This window comes from Danio rerio, chromosome 14 (genome assembly GCF_052040795.2).
Source record: "Danio rerio strain M-AB ecotype USA chromosome 14, GRCz13ab, whole genome shotgun sequence".
Taxonomy (NCBI): Eukaryota; Metazoa; Chordata; class Actinopteri; order Cypriniformes; family Danionidae; genus Danio; species Danio rerio.
Window position 1 is genome coordinate 4,258,602 of NC_141034.1, and position 15,283 is coordinate 4,273,884.

General features: G+C 37.6%; 1 protein-coding gene across 1 annotated transcript in view; it reads left to right on the forward strand.

The window, feature by feature from the left end:
* The window catches only part of LOC147833832 (uncharacterized), an 863,518-nt gene that overhangs the window by 209,459 nt on the left and 638,776 nt on the right, over positions 1 to 15,283 (forward strand). The window lies entirely within an intron of this gene.

Here is a 15,283-nt window from a genome sequence, read left to right on the forward strand (position 1 = left end):
CTCTAAACCTGCTTCCTGAGGGCCTCCTATGCTCTGATTAGAGGTGATTAACCTAATCTCCTGTGATTGGTCGAACACTTTCCACATGCATTGTAAACCAAATGTTCATTAGCATATCTTCCTCAGCAATTGGAAAAACAGTGATATGTGGAGAAATGATTCTAGCCCAGGCTCAGAATTCTGTGCCCAGGGTTACATTTTTGAGAACTGAAAAATATGTACTCTGGATTACATTGTCTTGCAGATTTTGATTACACTAGAGGGTGTTGTGTATATTTTTAATACGTTAGTGGGGCACGTTTTCTCATTTCTCATTTCTTGTAAATCCAACCGAGGCCGCTGTGTACATTTCTGAATATCTTCTTGCAACCATTTGTGAGAGCAGACCGTTGGCTTGTCATTGTGCATAATATATCAGCTTGATATCGACTGACCCACTCTGCCCCTTCCTTAAACCCAACCAATAGTGTTTTCAAAAGCAGTATAGAAGAGAAAATGTTTTTTTTTTTTTTTCATTTTACATGGTTTCTTAAGCCGTCCTTCACCGGACTCGAACCTGGGTCTACTCCAAGCATACCTATCAACACTAGGATGTGCAAATAAGGGATAACCCCCTTATAGGGGATATCTCTTTTGCTCTGAGTGGCGAGGGGGCGGAGCTGAGAGCCGTGGAAACGGAATAAGGCCGCAGCGTAAATGGATTTACCTGTGGCGCGCACCGGCCTCTAATTCCAAGGAAGGAGCTCTGGACTAGAACTGAGGAACGAAGGAAGAGAAAGCCGAGAGAGGACCAGGCCCAGACAGATTGTTTTACTTTTGTTTTCAGTTTGACGGCAGTCTCCATAAGGAGCTGCTGTCCAATTGTTTTGATTTAGTCGGCAGTCTCCGAGAGGAGCTGCCGTCCCTTCTATTATTAAATATTTTAAAACTTCTTTGCCTCCTTTTACCGGCAGCCAGAGGGCCGTATACTTTATCAGAGTGGTGCCGAGAACCTGGGAGAAGTAGGGACATGTTCAGTTGCCCTCACCGCTGCTAGGAGGGGTGAGTGTTCGGGAGTTAACCCGATTGAGGGAAAAACCCATTCGTCTGCCTAGAGTGCCGGGGCGGCCTGAGGCTGACGAGGAAAGGATCTGCCTGCTGCCGTCTCCCAGCAGGGGGAGGAGCAGGGGATGCGGGGCTTACCACCGGAAGGGTAAGCGTTGTAGGGAGCCATTCCAGAGAACCCATGGGAGTCGCCGGGATCCGCCATGATGCCGTAGCCTGCATCCGTACACCAAAGCGGGAGCAAAGCAGGAGACCAGGGATGCCGCCAGCCAGGAGACCTGCCGGCAGACACCAAAAGACGGACGGGTGGATAGATTCCTCCACAGGGGCTCCATACACATCGTCGCATCTCAGCTGGTGGAGGACCAAGTGGCAGCGTGTCTGGAGAACTAAACCACAATTTTTTACTCCTCTTACTACTCTGTCTGTCTTCCTTTTTTTTTACATCTTCTTTCTCACTCCCCGTCTTATATAGGTCTCGCGGGTGATGTGGCACCAAACCCCAGTGCCCCCGACCTGTGATGGGAGATGGGGGTGTGTGGCCAGGGGACGGGGCAGAGAGCCGTGGGAACGGAATGAGGCCGCCGCGTATGTGGATTCACCTGTGGTACGCACCAGCCTCAAATCCCATGGAAAAAAATCCCCAGCTCAAATCCCCAGCTCTGGTCTATAAGAGGAGGAACCATGGAAGAGGAAGCAGAGAGAGGACCGGGCCCGGACAGATTGTTTTACTTTTGTTTTCAGTTTGACGCTAATCTCTGTGAGGAGCTGCCGTCCATTTGTTTTGGTTTAAAGAGCAGTACCCATGAGGAGCTGCCATCCCTTATATTAATAAATATCTTAAAACTTCGTCGGTTCTCCGCCTCCTTCTTCCCGGCGGCCAGAGTGCCGTAAACTTAATTAGACTCTGCTTTAAATCGCGTGTACAGAATCCTTTCGGGAAACAGCGTCTGATTATAACTTTGGAGCGCATCTGACAGTCACGCACCGCTACATAACTTGAGTGTTTGGAGGATTGCATAGGAGGGGTGACATCCCCTGTAATGGAAGGGAATCCCGCCGTGTTTATATTTATTTCAAAGTGTTTTCGTGCTTAAAAAGAAAGCACAGAACAGATTCACATTTAAGAGCAAGGGGTGCCCCCTGGTGGTTCAGCGGTATGTGTTGCGGATAGGGAGGATCGGTTCTTTGATGTTTATTACCACTTTTCATAGAAGTACGGGAGAAATATGGGAAAATACCTTTACGGGATGATAGTGGGATAGAATTGTAAAATACAGGAGAATTACAGAAAGAAAAAAAAAGGGTTGACAGGTATGCTCCACGTCCCAAGCTTGACTCTTTTTGTGGTGGGCTACCAAGATAACCAGTCACACTCACAAAACATTCATACGGAGGTAAATGCAACCATGTAGTGTTCGTTTTATACACAAAATGCAGGCATATATGGCAACACACACATATTTCTCGGTTCTCAAAAATGTATCCCTGGGCACATTTCCCCAATGAGCCTGTGTTTAATGATTCGTAATTGATTTGACCGTACCAGGTAGTGACTGATATCTCATACTTGCAATGTATGCAAAGTGGATTTTACAGGAGATTTATATGTATTATTTTTTAATGCAGTATGTAGGAGTTAAATGGAATTTAAAAAGGTTATTCTGATTGGTTTTACAGTGTTTTATTAGGTTTATAGTCTCGGTCCAGAAGTATATTTAGGTCTGTTTAACATTTGCAATACTTGACCATTGTCACTGAGCAACTGAAAGTATAGCCTTGTGCAGCATACTGTAAGACAGCAGAAAGAACAGGACAAAAAAAGCAACATCATCCCTCCTGTCTTTCCTTCCACAGGAGTCATTCTGATCTCTGGAAACTGGCTCTGACTGTTAGACTCTAATACAGACCCTGAAACCGCCAGACAGAGAGACACAAATCACAGCAGATATGACACTGGACAGCAGCTGACAGAAAAACAGAAACCGAGCTGGACAGCAGCAAACCTCAGCGTGTGTGTGTGTGTCTATGTGCGTTTGCAGTAACTGACAGAGAAACAACAGAACAGTGCTGGAGCACTTTTGTAGCTCTGCTTTGCAAACAGCAGCGGTCAAGCAGCATCTGGTCAGATTCTCTTTGTGTTGAGGTCACTATCTGAACATCTGAGGACAGTTTAACTTGAGAGCCTGTGCTAAATCTGAATTCTGAATATGAATTAAAGCTATTATTAGTTTTGCCTGAACAGCATTAGACAGCTGTAGGAAATAGAAACTTTATTCAAGGAAAATCACATTTAATGGCCCGTTTCCACTGAGTGGTACAATATGGTAGAATACAGGTCACGTTTATCGAGCTTGCGTTTCCACTGCCAAAAGAATACCAATGGTAACCTTTTGGTAGGCATGTACGGGTCATTTGAATATCATCTGAGAAGCACTTCTCACAAAAAAGACACTTTATACAAATCAATATGTATTTAATTTGTAAATACTACAAATATGTACTGCAAATATGTAATTAATATATATATATATATATATATATATATATATATATATATATATATAATATAATATAAAGTATTTACATATGCAAAAAATCTCTGATGACTTTAGTAAACAGTACAGGAAGTGAAGTTGTGCAAGATACGGTATGTCTGTTGGCTGTATTGGGAAATAAATTCACACTTTGCTGCATAAGCGTGAGCAAACACTTGAGGAAAAATGTATTATGACATTGTTGTGTATTTGTTTGCGCTTACCTTTAATCTACACTCTCCTAAACATGCACCAGCGTTTCAGGTGTTTACACACAAACATGACAATGGAAGTGTGTTCAAAATGTCCAATTTGTCCATGTCCACATGTTTCTCTCTATCTTGAGGTTCACATAATCGTGGATCCATCCCAAATCCAAAGTCGATGTCAATTTTAAAAATTGTAGAGGTCTAAGATTTTCACTGACAGCCTAAATTTAGCCTTGTTTTAGCCAAGATGAATGGCATCTATGCTCATATTAATGTAACTATTTCTACTTATCCAAAGGTTCACATAATGTTGAATTCATTCCATATCCAAAGCTGATGTCTATTTTTAGTTTTAGACATCTATTATACTGACTGTCCAAAATTAGTTTAGTTTAGCCAGTCTTCAGTATATTGTTGTTGCGGAAACATATACATATATATATATATATATATATATATATATATATATATATATATATATACATAAGGGATGTAACGGTATCAGAATTTCACGGTACAGTAATACCTCAGTATGAATGGCACGGTACGGTATTTATTGAATCATTTACAGGAAAAACAAAACTAATGAAAATACCCAAAAAAAAGTGCCAAAATTGTCAATAACATACAAATTAGCCATCTATCTGTAAGCTTTGAAACAGGAACTTCAATTTTTCAATTTTAATTACAAAAAATTATTAAACCATGTAAAAAAATAAAGTTTCAATTTAGTATTGTTGAAAACTCATCACATTCAACATTTAATCACTCACTCACTTAGATTGTGATGGGTTTTAAGGAAAATTATCATATAACTTTAATCTGGTAAAAGCTGGTATCTCTGGGTATTTACAATGTCCCCTGCAACAGAAAAAAACCCTCTCATTTGGGACTGAGGTTTCTGGGACAGAGATATGATTTAGCCCAGGTTGACAGCAGTGGGTAACGTTGTGCATTGTCTTTCCCCCACTTGAGAGGACAAGCCATGAGTGGTACAAGTCAATGTCTGCATCAATCTGAACAGTGTGCTGTGTTTCTGCAGTCCCCATGACTGTTATTAGTCGTATTCCCCGACTTGCAGGCACGTGCACACATAGTGCTCAACCTGTGCAGTGCACATGCCCTTTTTAGTCTTGGATAGAAAGTGCCCTTCCAAAATGATCAAAAGTACCCTCTGTCCCGCTTTACAGTACACGCGCGCCGTCAACAACAATACCCCCCCCTCCTTTTTTAGGGAGAAACCGAAATGCTTCCACACATCCGATTTAAAACCCGCTTTTGATTTGATCATTTTCAGCTCTTTTTCATCCCCGCTACTAGCAGCACACTCCATTTCCGCATTACTGGATCTGTAGCGACAACAGACCGCAAAGGATGATGGCCACGCCTGGGCTGATGGGAATTGTAGTTTCCGCTACCTCTCGTTTGCTTCATTCGCCTGAGCAAATTTTCTCAGAAGACCTATAGTTTTAGCGAGTCATGCGACTACGGTATGAAAAAAATTGCTATTGCGGTATGACGGTATTTACAATACCGTTACATCCCTATTATATATATATATATATATATACATTTATTTTCCTTCAACTTCATTCAGGTGCAAATGTGTAAACAAATAAGAAAATGACTATTAAAGCTTTAGGCACAATAAAAACATAATTCAGCAAAATTCATCGACTTTTGTCTCCGCAACAACAATATACAATGCGAAAAGGTTTGTCTTTGAGTTTTAAAAAACAAAACAACGACATCAATCATTTTGTAAACCTTTCACTTTGTGACCTGTTTTTGAAAGTTTTTCATTATTAAATGGCTTTTGTGTAAACAACCCTTAAAATGATATGTGCACTTAAGATGTTGACGCCTATAAATTAACCAATGCTAATGTTTGTGTCTGGTGAACTATAGACTTGAAGAGCAGTCGTGCTGAGATAATGTATTAGTCATTTTTCTTTCTTCATTCTTTCAAATTATCTCAGGTTTGCATGTCCTGCCCTTCAGATGCTGCCTTTAGATTTATCAGTCATCTCTCCGGCATATGCGCATATTTCATCGCATTGCTTGCTTCTGTTTATCATGCAGCGGGTGGCATGTGGAGGACCTTCAGAGCCGCAGACAGCTTCTCCTTTGGGAGGATTTCACCACACATGCTTCAAACTCCCACTCGCTGGGCTAAACACATTCACACACAAGGTCTGAGATTCATTTCAAGAGCCCACCCTGCTGATGTCAACATAAACTAATTTAAGCAACTTTAGGATTTTACTGACTCAGTATCTAAAGAGTCATGGGATAAAAAACATACTTCACATGCTTGAGTTTGCAGACCATGTTTGTTTTAATCAGCTCATTTCCCAGCTAACATTTTTAGCATTAAATAAACATTTAATAGACATCCAAATGTAGACGTCTTGTCTAACAATGCTGTCAGTGAAAATTTAATAAATGTCAAAAAAATAGACATCAGCTCTGGATACGAGATGGATCCAAGATGATGTGAATCTCGACAGGAGAAACAGACTAACATGAGCTTAGTGGTCTTGGCTAAAACAAGGCTACATTTGGACTGTCAGTGAAAATCTAATAGACGTCTAAGACTATAAAAATAAATATCAGCTCTGGATACGGGATGGATCCAAGATTATGTGAACCTTGAAAAAAAAGGGAAATAGTCTGAGTAACATGAGCATAGATGCCATTCATTTTGGCTAAAACAAGGCTTCTTTTGGGCTGTCAGTGAAATTCTAATAGACAAAAAGTTCAAAAATAGACATCGACTCTAGATATGTGAAGGATCCAAGATTATGTAAGCTTCGGAATAAGAACTATCAGACTAACATAAGCATAGATGTTATTCGTCTTGGCTAAAACAAGGCTAAATTTAGTCTGGCATAAAAAATCTAATAGACATCTGAAAGTCCAAATGTATACAGGATATGGGATGGATCCAAGATCCCAAAATAAGGAGAAACAGTCAGACTAACATGAACATAATCATCTTGGCTAAAATAAGGCTACATTTGGACTGTCGGTGAAAATCTAATAGACGTCTAAAATTATTAAAATAAACATCGGCTCTGGATACACGGTGGATCCAAGATTATGTGAATCTTGAAATAAGAAGAAATAGTCAGACTAATATGAGCATAGATGCCATCCGTCTTGGCTAAAACAAGGCTTATTTTGGGCTGTCAGTGAAATTCTATTAGACGTTGAAAAGTCCAAAAATAGACATTGGCTCTGGATACGGGACAGATTTAAGATTATGTGAATCTTGAGATAAGAACTAACAATTGGACTAACATGAGCTAATTTGACTTGGCTAAAATAAGACTAAATTTAGGCTGGCAGTGAAAATCTAATAAATGTCTAAAAGTCCCAAAATACAAAATAGACATGGATACAGGATGGATCCAAGATTATGTGAACCTCGAGATAAGGAAAACCTATTGGTCTTGACTAAAACAAGGCTGCATTTGGACTGTCAGTGAAAATCTAATAGACATCTAAAAGTCAAAAAATTTATATGGCTCTGGATACGGGATAAATCCAAGATTACGTGAACCTTGAAAAAAGAAGAAATAATCTGACTAATATGAGCACAGATGTTATTCGTCTTGGTTAAAACAAGACTAAATTTAGGCTGTCAGTGAAAATCTAGTAGACGTCTAAAACTATCAAAAAAATAAACATCGGCTCAGGATACAGAATAGATCCAAGATTATGTGAACCTTGGATAAAAGAAGAAATAGACTAACATGAGCATAGATGCCATCTGTCTTGTCTAAAACCAGGCTAAATTTAGGATGTAAAAAAAAATCCAAAAATAGATATTGGCTTTGGATATGGGACAGATCCAAGATTACTTAAACTTTAGAATAAGAAGAAATAGTCAGACTAACAGGAGATTAGATGTCATTTGTCTTGGCCAAAACAAGACCAAATTTAGGCTGTGAGTGAAAATCTAAAAAATTTCAGCTCTGATTTGATTTGATTATTTTCAAACAGAAATATTATATATAAAATATCATATTACGTTAACAAAAAATACATTACAATATTGTCGAAAAAAAAAAAGCTCTGGATACAGGATGGATATTTATAGGATGGATATTATCATATGGATAAAATATCATATTACGTTAACAAAAAATACATTACAATATTGTCGAAAAAAAAAAAGCTCTGGATACAGGATGGATCCAAGATTATGTGAACCTCAAGATAAGGAAAAACAATCAGACTAACAAAAGGATAGATGTCACTCGTCTTGGCTTAAACAAGCCTTAATTTAGACTGCCAGTAAACATCTAATAGAAAATCATAAACATAATAAAAATGTAAAAGTCCAAAGATAGACATCGGCTCTAGATATGAGATTGATCCAAGATAATGTGAACCTCGACATAATGAGAAACAATCAGAAACAAACATGAACGTAATTGTCTTGGCTGTTAGGTTGCAATAAATCTCCCCAAACCCTTTTCCAAATCATTCTGATTTGGATTGCTTACTTTACTACATCCAATCAGCTCACAGTAGAAGAACAAGCCACGCCCACTGCTTTCTTATTTAATATTCCATTTCTCAATGAAATACATCACAATAAGAACATAAAAAAGTGGTCGCAGCTTCCGGTTCATGCAGACTTTAATATTTTGTTTCAGTTGGAAGTACGTCAACATACCAAAATAAAAGTCTCAGCAGCTTCAAATTCACACAGACTTGAATAAAATATCCAGAGTGAACCACAGATAAGAAAAAAAAGAGAGACGCGAGTAAACTTGTGTGAAGGTCACCCTGCAGCCAGAGCTCCTGCTTGTTTGTGAAACACTCCCAAGTCATTTGAATGCCAAGTACTACGTTCAAAACAGCACAAACGATGTGTTTTTTTCCACTCATCTTTCAGCGTTTTCTCTTTGAATAACAACGTGGAGCAAACCTGAGTGACATGTTGCGCTATACTGAACCCCTTTAGATTTGACCACTTGGGATGAATATTCATGCCTTCTCCATCACTTTTTTCTTTATTTTTAGGGTAGAATATCTTGTGGGAGGCGTTTAGGACAAAAACCGCTCCATTAAGTCTGAATGGCGAAGAAGAAGCTACATTAGAAAGAGTCCAGACTTTGCCGTGTGCCTGGCGAGACGTTCTGGTATTGTCTGGCATCTAATGAAAGTCCGCCAGTGGGAATGGAAGAGGTTTTTGTTGGTTTGCTGAAGTGGACAGTGAACGCTGAGAGGGTTTGTGATATCAGATCTGCTCTGGATGCACTTAGTCTGAACCCCTTTGTCAGTTTTTTGCTCTATTCACTCCTGCTAAGGAAAGTGGTGACCCTGCTGGGTATAAAGCAGGTTTGTTCTCAGCGTTTTCTTCTCTGAGTTTTAATGTAGTTGTTCATGAGAGCCTCCGGACACGATGTAAACAGTTTCTACTTTGAGTAATAAAAGGTCCAAAAGGGTGTTCGTGCAGATATTGCCATAAAAGATCCATTTTGTTTGTTCAAGTTTCCTAAATAACATCTTAGTAGACAGCTCTTGAAAGTTGTTTTTCTTCTTCATATGAAGAACATTTTAAAACTCTTTACTTTAAAGAAATTGGTTGATGCCATGGAGAGTTAGTTATGTTTTAATGCCAATAAAGATCTTTTATTTTTAATGGTTATTAGATCTCTTGAGTCCATTTGTTTATTATATATTTAATCTTAATTTTCATAGGGAGTACTTTTAAGGTAAAACCAGAAAATGGCGCAAATGCCTTGTTGCTGCCAGAGGTAAGAGGAGAACGGCCAGACTAGTTCAAGCTGATAGAAAGGCAACAGTAACTCAAATAACCACTCATTACAACCGAGGTCTGCAGAAGAGCATCTCAAAACGCACATGTCCAACCTTGAGGCAGATGGGCTACAGCAGCCGAAGACCACACCGGGTGCCGCTCCTGTCAGGTAAGAACAGGAAACTGAGGCTACAATTTACAATTATTGAATCCATCCTGCCTTGCATCAACGGTTCAGGCTGGTGGTGGTGGTGTAATGGTGTGGGGGATATTTTCTTGGCACACTTTGTGCCCGTTAGCACCAATTGAGCATCGTGTCAACGCCCTAGAGTTTTGTTGCTGATCATGTCCATCCCTTTATGGCCACAGTGTACCCATCATCTGATGGCTATTTTCAGCAGGAAAGCGCTGCATTTTATCTGAGGTCACCACAGCGGTATGAAACTATTCCAGCATATGTTTTACGCAGCGGATGCTCTTCCAACCCAGTACTAGGAAACACCCATACACTCTCATTAACAAACACTCATATACTACTGCCAATCTGTAGTTCATCCAATTCACCTGATGTGCATATCGTTGAACTATAGGGGAAATCGGAGGAAACCCATGCCAACACAGGAAGAACATGAAAAATCTAGCATTTATTTATTTATTTTGTAGTAATTTAACACATTTTGATTATGCAGTGACACAGTTAGACGGCTGGTTGTCAACATTACTCTTTTCTTGTGAAACCATGTCCAGTTTTTGGTTTATTTGTTTGGTCCATGTTGTTGTTAAAATTTTAGTGGAACCACTGAATAATTCATTTTAAAGCAGACCCTTTTCAATGGTCTCAGTCCACACCAGGGCTCAGATGGCAGATACACTGAAAAAAATTATTCAAAGACGATTCCTTGGATTTACAACAATTTTCAGTGGTTGTAAACAAAAGACTGACTTTAAACAAACTAAGTTGAACATTACTAAATTTAATTTGTTGGTTTAAATTCAACACATATAAACTGTTTGCAACAATTTTGGAGACATCATTTTTCAGTGTACCTGCCAGTCTATAAACCAGTTGATTGATATTGTAACATAAAAATGAGTAATATGTTAAGCAGTGTAATAAGGATTTAAATCAGGGTGAACATACTGTGTTTTTGCACTAAGGTAACTAAAAAGATAATAAGCAAAATTGAGTAATTAAAAAAATAAACAAACCTGAATATTAATTTTCTTGTCGGCTTAGTCCCTTTATTAATCCAGGGACACCACAGTGGAATGAACCACCAACTTATCCAGCAAGTTTTTACGCAGCGGATGCCCTTTCAGCCGCAACCCATCTCTGGGAAACATCCACACACACATTCACACACTACGGACAATTTAGCCTACCCAATTCACCTGTACCGCATGTCTTTGGACTGTGGGGGAAACCGGAGCACCCGGAGGAAACCCACACGAAGGCAGGGAGAACATGCACACTCCACACAGAAACGCCATCTGAGCCGAGGTTCGAACCAGCGACCCAGCGACCTTCTTGCTGTGAGGTGACAGCACTACTTACTGCGCCACTGCCTCGCCCACAAACCTAAATAAATCAAGTAAATTCAACTTTGTTGGTTTAAATTCAGTTCATAAAATTGAGTAAGTTCAATTTAATTTGATTGTTTAAATTCAGCCCATATAAATTGAGTAAGTTCAACTTAATTTGTTTAAATTCAGCCCATATAAATTGAGTAAGTTTAACTTTATTTGTTTGTTTATCCCATGTAAATTAAGAGATTTCAACTTCATTTGTTTGTTTAAATTCAGCTCACATAAATTGACTAAATTCAACTTAATTTGTTGGTTTAAATTTAGTCCATAAAAATTGAGTAAGTTCAACTTCATTTGTACTGCATGTTTAGCCCATTTAAATTGAGTAAGTTCAACTTAATTAGCTTACACTCATTTCAACTTTGTTTGTTTGTTTAAATTCAGCCCGTATAAATTAAGTTCAACTTCATTTGTTTAAATTCAGCCAATGTAAATTGATTAAGCAATTTAATTTGTTTGTTCAAACTCAGTCCATACAAATTGAGCGAGATCAACTTTATTTAAATACAGTCAATGTAAATTGAGTAAGTTCAACTTAATTTGTTTGTTTAACCCACACTGAAAAAAAAATTTCAAAGATGATTCCTTGGATTTACTCAATTTTTTTCACGTCAAGTGGTTGTAAACATTTTTTTTTGTGTTTAATTTAAACAAACAAATTAAGTTAAACATGAATAAACTTAATTTGTTTGTTTAAATTCAACACAAATAAATTGTTTGCAACAGTTCTGCATGCAACACTTTTTTTCAGTGTAAATTAAGTGATTTTAAGTTCATTTGTTTGTTTAAATTCAGCCCATATAAATTAAGTTTAACTTAATTTGTTTGATGAGCCCATGTAAATTGAGTAAGTTCAGCCTAATTTGTTCGTTTAGCCCAAAGTAAATTAAGTGACTTTAAGTTCATTTGTTTGTTTAACACATTTAAACTGCGTAAGTTTAACTTTATTTGTTTGTTTAATTCATCCCATATTAATTAAGTTTAACTCAGTTTGTTCAAACTCAGCCAATGTAAATTAAGTTGCTTTTTTTTATTTGTTTAAACTCAGCCAATGTAAATTGCGTAAGTTCAACTTAACTTGTTTGTTTATCCCATGTAAACTAAGTTAAACTTAATTTGTAAACTGAGTTTAACTTATTTTGTTTGTTTAAATTAAGCCCATATACATTTATACACGTATACATGTATAAACTGCTTGCAGCAACTTATCATAAACAAATAAGTAAATTCAATGAATCATTATTTTCAATGGCTCCTCAGATAATCACATCAGTACAAGCCTTCACAAAACCTGTAAGCAAGGTACTAAAAATCTAATGAGAATTTAATTCAGTATATTCATGCAAGAACTTTAAAACATGGTTTTTCATGATCAAATTCATGAGTTAGTATAGGGTTCAGGGGTATTTCTAATGAGCGATCAGAAGACATCCTATTTTTCCTTGGACAGTTCCCAATTTACTGCTTTACTTCATGACCTGCTTTGTCCTGTTTTTCAGGACAGACCTTTCCTTAAAGTTCCTCAGAGCACTAAAGCTTCTGTCACACGGAAATAGTCTTAATCAATGGTAGCCAATCACGAAAGACTAAATTACCATCCAATCACATTTCCATATTGATTACCTTGCAGATAGTGAAGGCGGGATCCGGCCATCCCATGTCAGTTAGAGAGCTTGAGAGTAGACGAAGTCAGACACAAAAGCTATACACTGTAATAACAGTAAGATACATAAGAATGAAGGAATATTAGAAGGCATGTTGAAAATAAACAGTACAAATAAATTATAATGTAATCTATAATGTCTCAGATAACACACACAAACTAGTTTTCTCTTTTATAAGTGCTGTGATATCAGACATACACTACCTGACAAAAGTCTTGTTGTCGATCCTAGTTGTCAGGGCAACAAGTTATAACTTGACTTTTAGTTGATTATTTGTAAATTTGGCAGATCAATTTTTTTTGATGAATTATCTGTTGATCTGCATCCCAATCATCACACATACTGCAGAAGACCTATTGGAACCAGCATGGACCCAAGATTCTCACAGTCATCAGTCAAGTTTGGTCAAGGAAATATCATGGTTTGGGGTTACATTCAGTATGGGGGCGTGCGAGAGATCTGCAGAGCAGAAGGCAACATCACCAGCCTGAGGTATCAAGACATTTGTGCTGCCCATTACATTACAAACCACAGGAGAGGGCAAATTCTCCAGCAGGATAGCGCTCCTTCTCATACTTCAGCCTCCACATCAAAGCTCCTGTAAGCAAAGAAGGTCAAGGTGCTCCAGGATTGGCCAGCCCAGTCACCAGACATGAACATTATTGAGCATGTCTGGGGTAAGATGAAGGAGGCGTTGAAGATAAATCCAAAGAGTCTTGATGAACTCTGGGAGTCCTGCAAGAACGCTTTCTTTGCCATTCCAGATGATTTTATTAATCAGTGATTTGAGTCATTGCAGAGATGTATGGATGCAGTCCTCCAAGCTCATGATGGAGTCAGACACAATATTCATTCTGTTTCCACTGCAGCATGACTTTACATTCTATACTGGACATTATTTCTGTTCAGTGACAGGACTTTTATCTAAGCAAAGTCAGACCTTACTGTCCTAATTAAATCATTAAAAATCAAGGCAGGATCATATTTTATTTTGGTGAAATAAGCATAATCTAGAGGCCTTTGCCTTTCATATAAGCCACTTCTAATACTTAATGATCAACTTGAAGTCAAGTTATTATTTGTTTTTCCTTAAACTTGGATAAGCAACAATAATATTGTTAGGCAGTGTACTACTCTTGTTACATACAGTTTTATTTGACAAAATTCTATATTCTACATATGTATATATATATATATATATATATATATATATATATATATATATATATATATATATATATATATATATATATATATATATAATTGTGTCAAATAAAACTGTATGTAACAAGAGTAGTACACTGCCTAACAATATTATTGTTGCTTATCCAAGTTTAAGGAACAACAAATAATAACTTGACTTGAAGTACTAGAAGTGGCTTATATGGAAGGCAAAGGCCTCTAGATTACGCTTATATATATATATATATATATATATATATATATATATATATATTTCTTGATAACTGTAGTTCTGATGATGTTGGTCAAACACGTTACATATTTTTAGCCAGCTACATGAATAGACTGATGCAAGATTGACCTCTCAAAGCCAGAAATGGCTGAATAGTCTTCATTCAGTGGATTGAATGCGTTTTTGGTTATTTCAAGTGTCTGAAATAAAGATTATTAAGAGATAAATGTGGTTAACACGAGGTCAACATATTTTACTAATTCATTTAACATAAAATGCATCAGATAACGCAGGATTTTTAAGAGGCTCAATGGGATTAAATGTCAACTCTAACCTCTGAAATCTTTTCCCTGAGGTGGACATTTAAATTAAAAATCATGTTCTTGTAAACTTTTGCACCTCAGACTTTTACATCAAGTATGTTGAGGAGTCATTAAGTTTGCTGATGACATAATTTTTAACAAAACAGAGAGAAGAGGTGGGGCATATTGAGCAGCTCCTCCCTTTTTTTTAAATGGCCAATAGCAGTTTGTATATATCTCAGCTTGTCTAAAGGCACTGAATTTTGAATGCATTTACACTACAAATCGGGTAGTTACACTAGTCAAGTGTGATACCACTGGTTTCCTATCTGATCCGATACAAGTAAAATGAAGGCAAGTATCGGCGATAGCGATCCAATACTGATATTTTGCCCAACATTTACTGTTTGGGAAATTAAAGTAACAAGTAGTGTACTTAAAAGCATCACTTCATACTGAATATGAAACATATTACGGGTTATTCTTGTTTATTTATGATAAATTATCATACATTTTTATCATTGTCACAAAAACCCATGCCCCTAAAATACTGTACATCGCCACATTTTCTCCCTCTGAACCTGGATTGTGCCTGCCTGCTGCACCTAAGGACTCTGAAAGCGATGTTGGTCTCGCCCTAGCAGCACCTGTGCCTCTCCTTTCCTCCTCTTCTGATCGCCTTGTCATGACGTTGTCATATTGTCTTGTGATTTATATGTTGATTTTTGATTAGGTTTGTGGTATTATCAC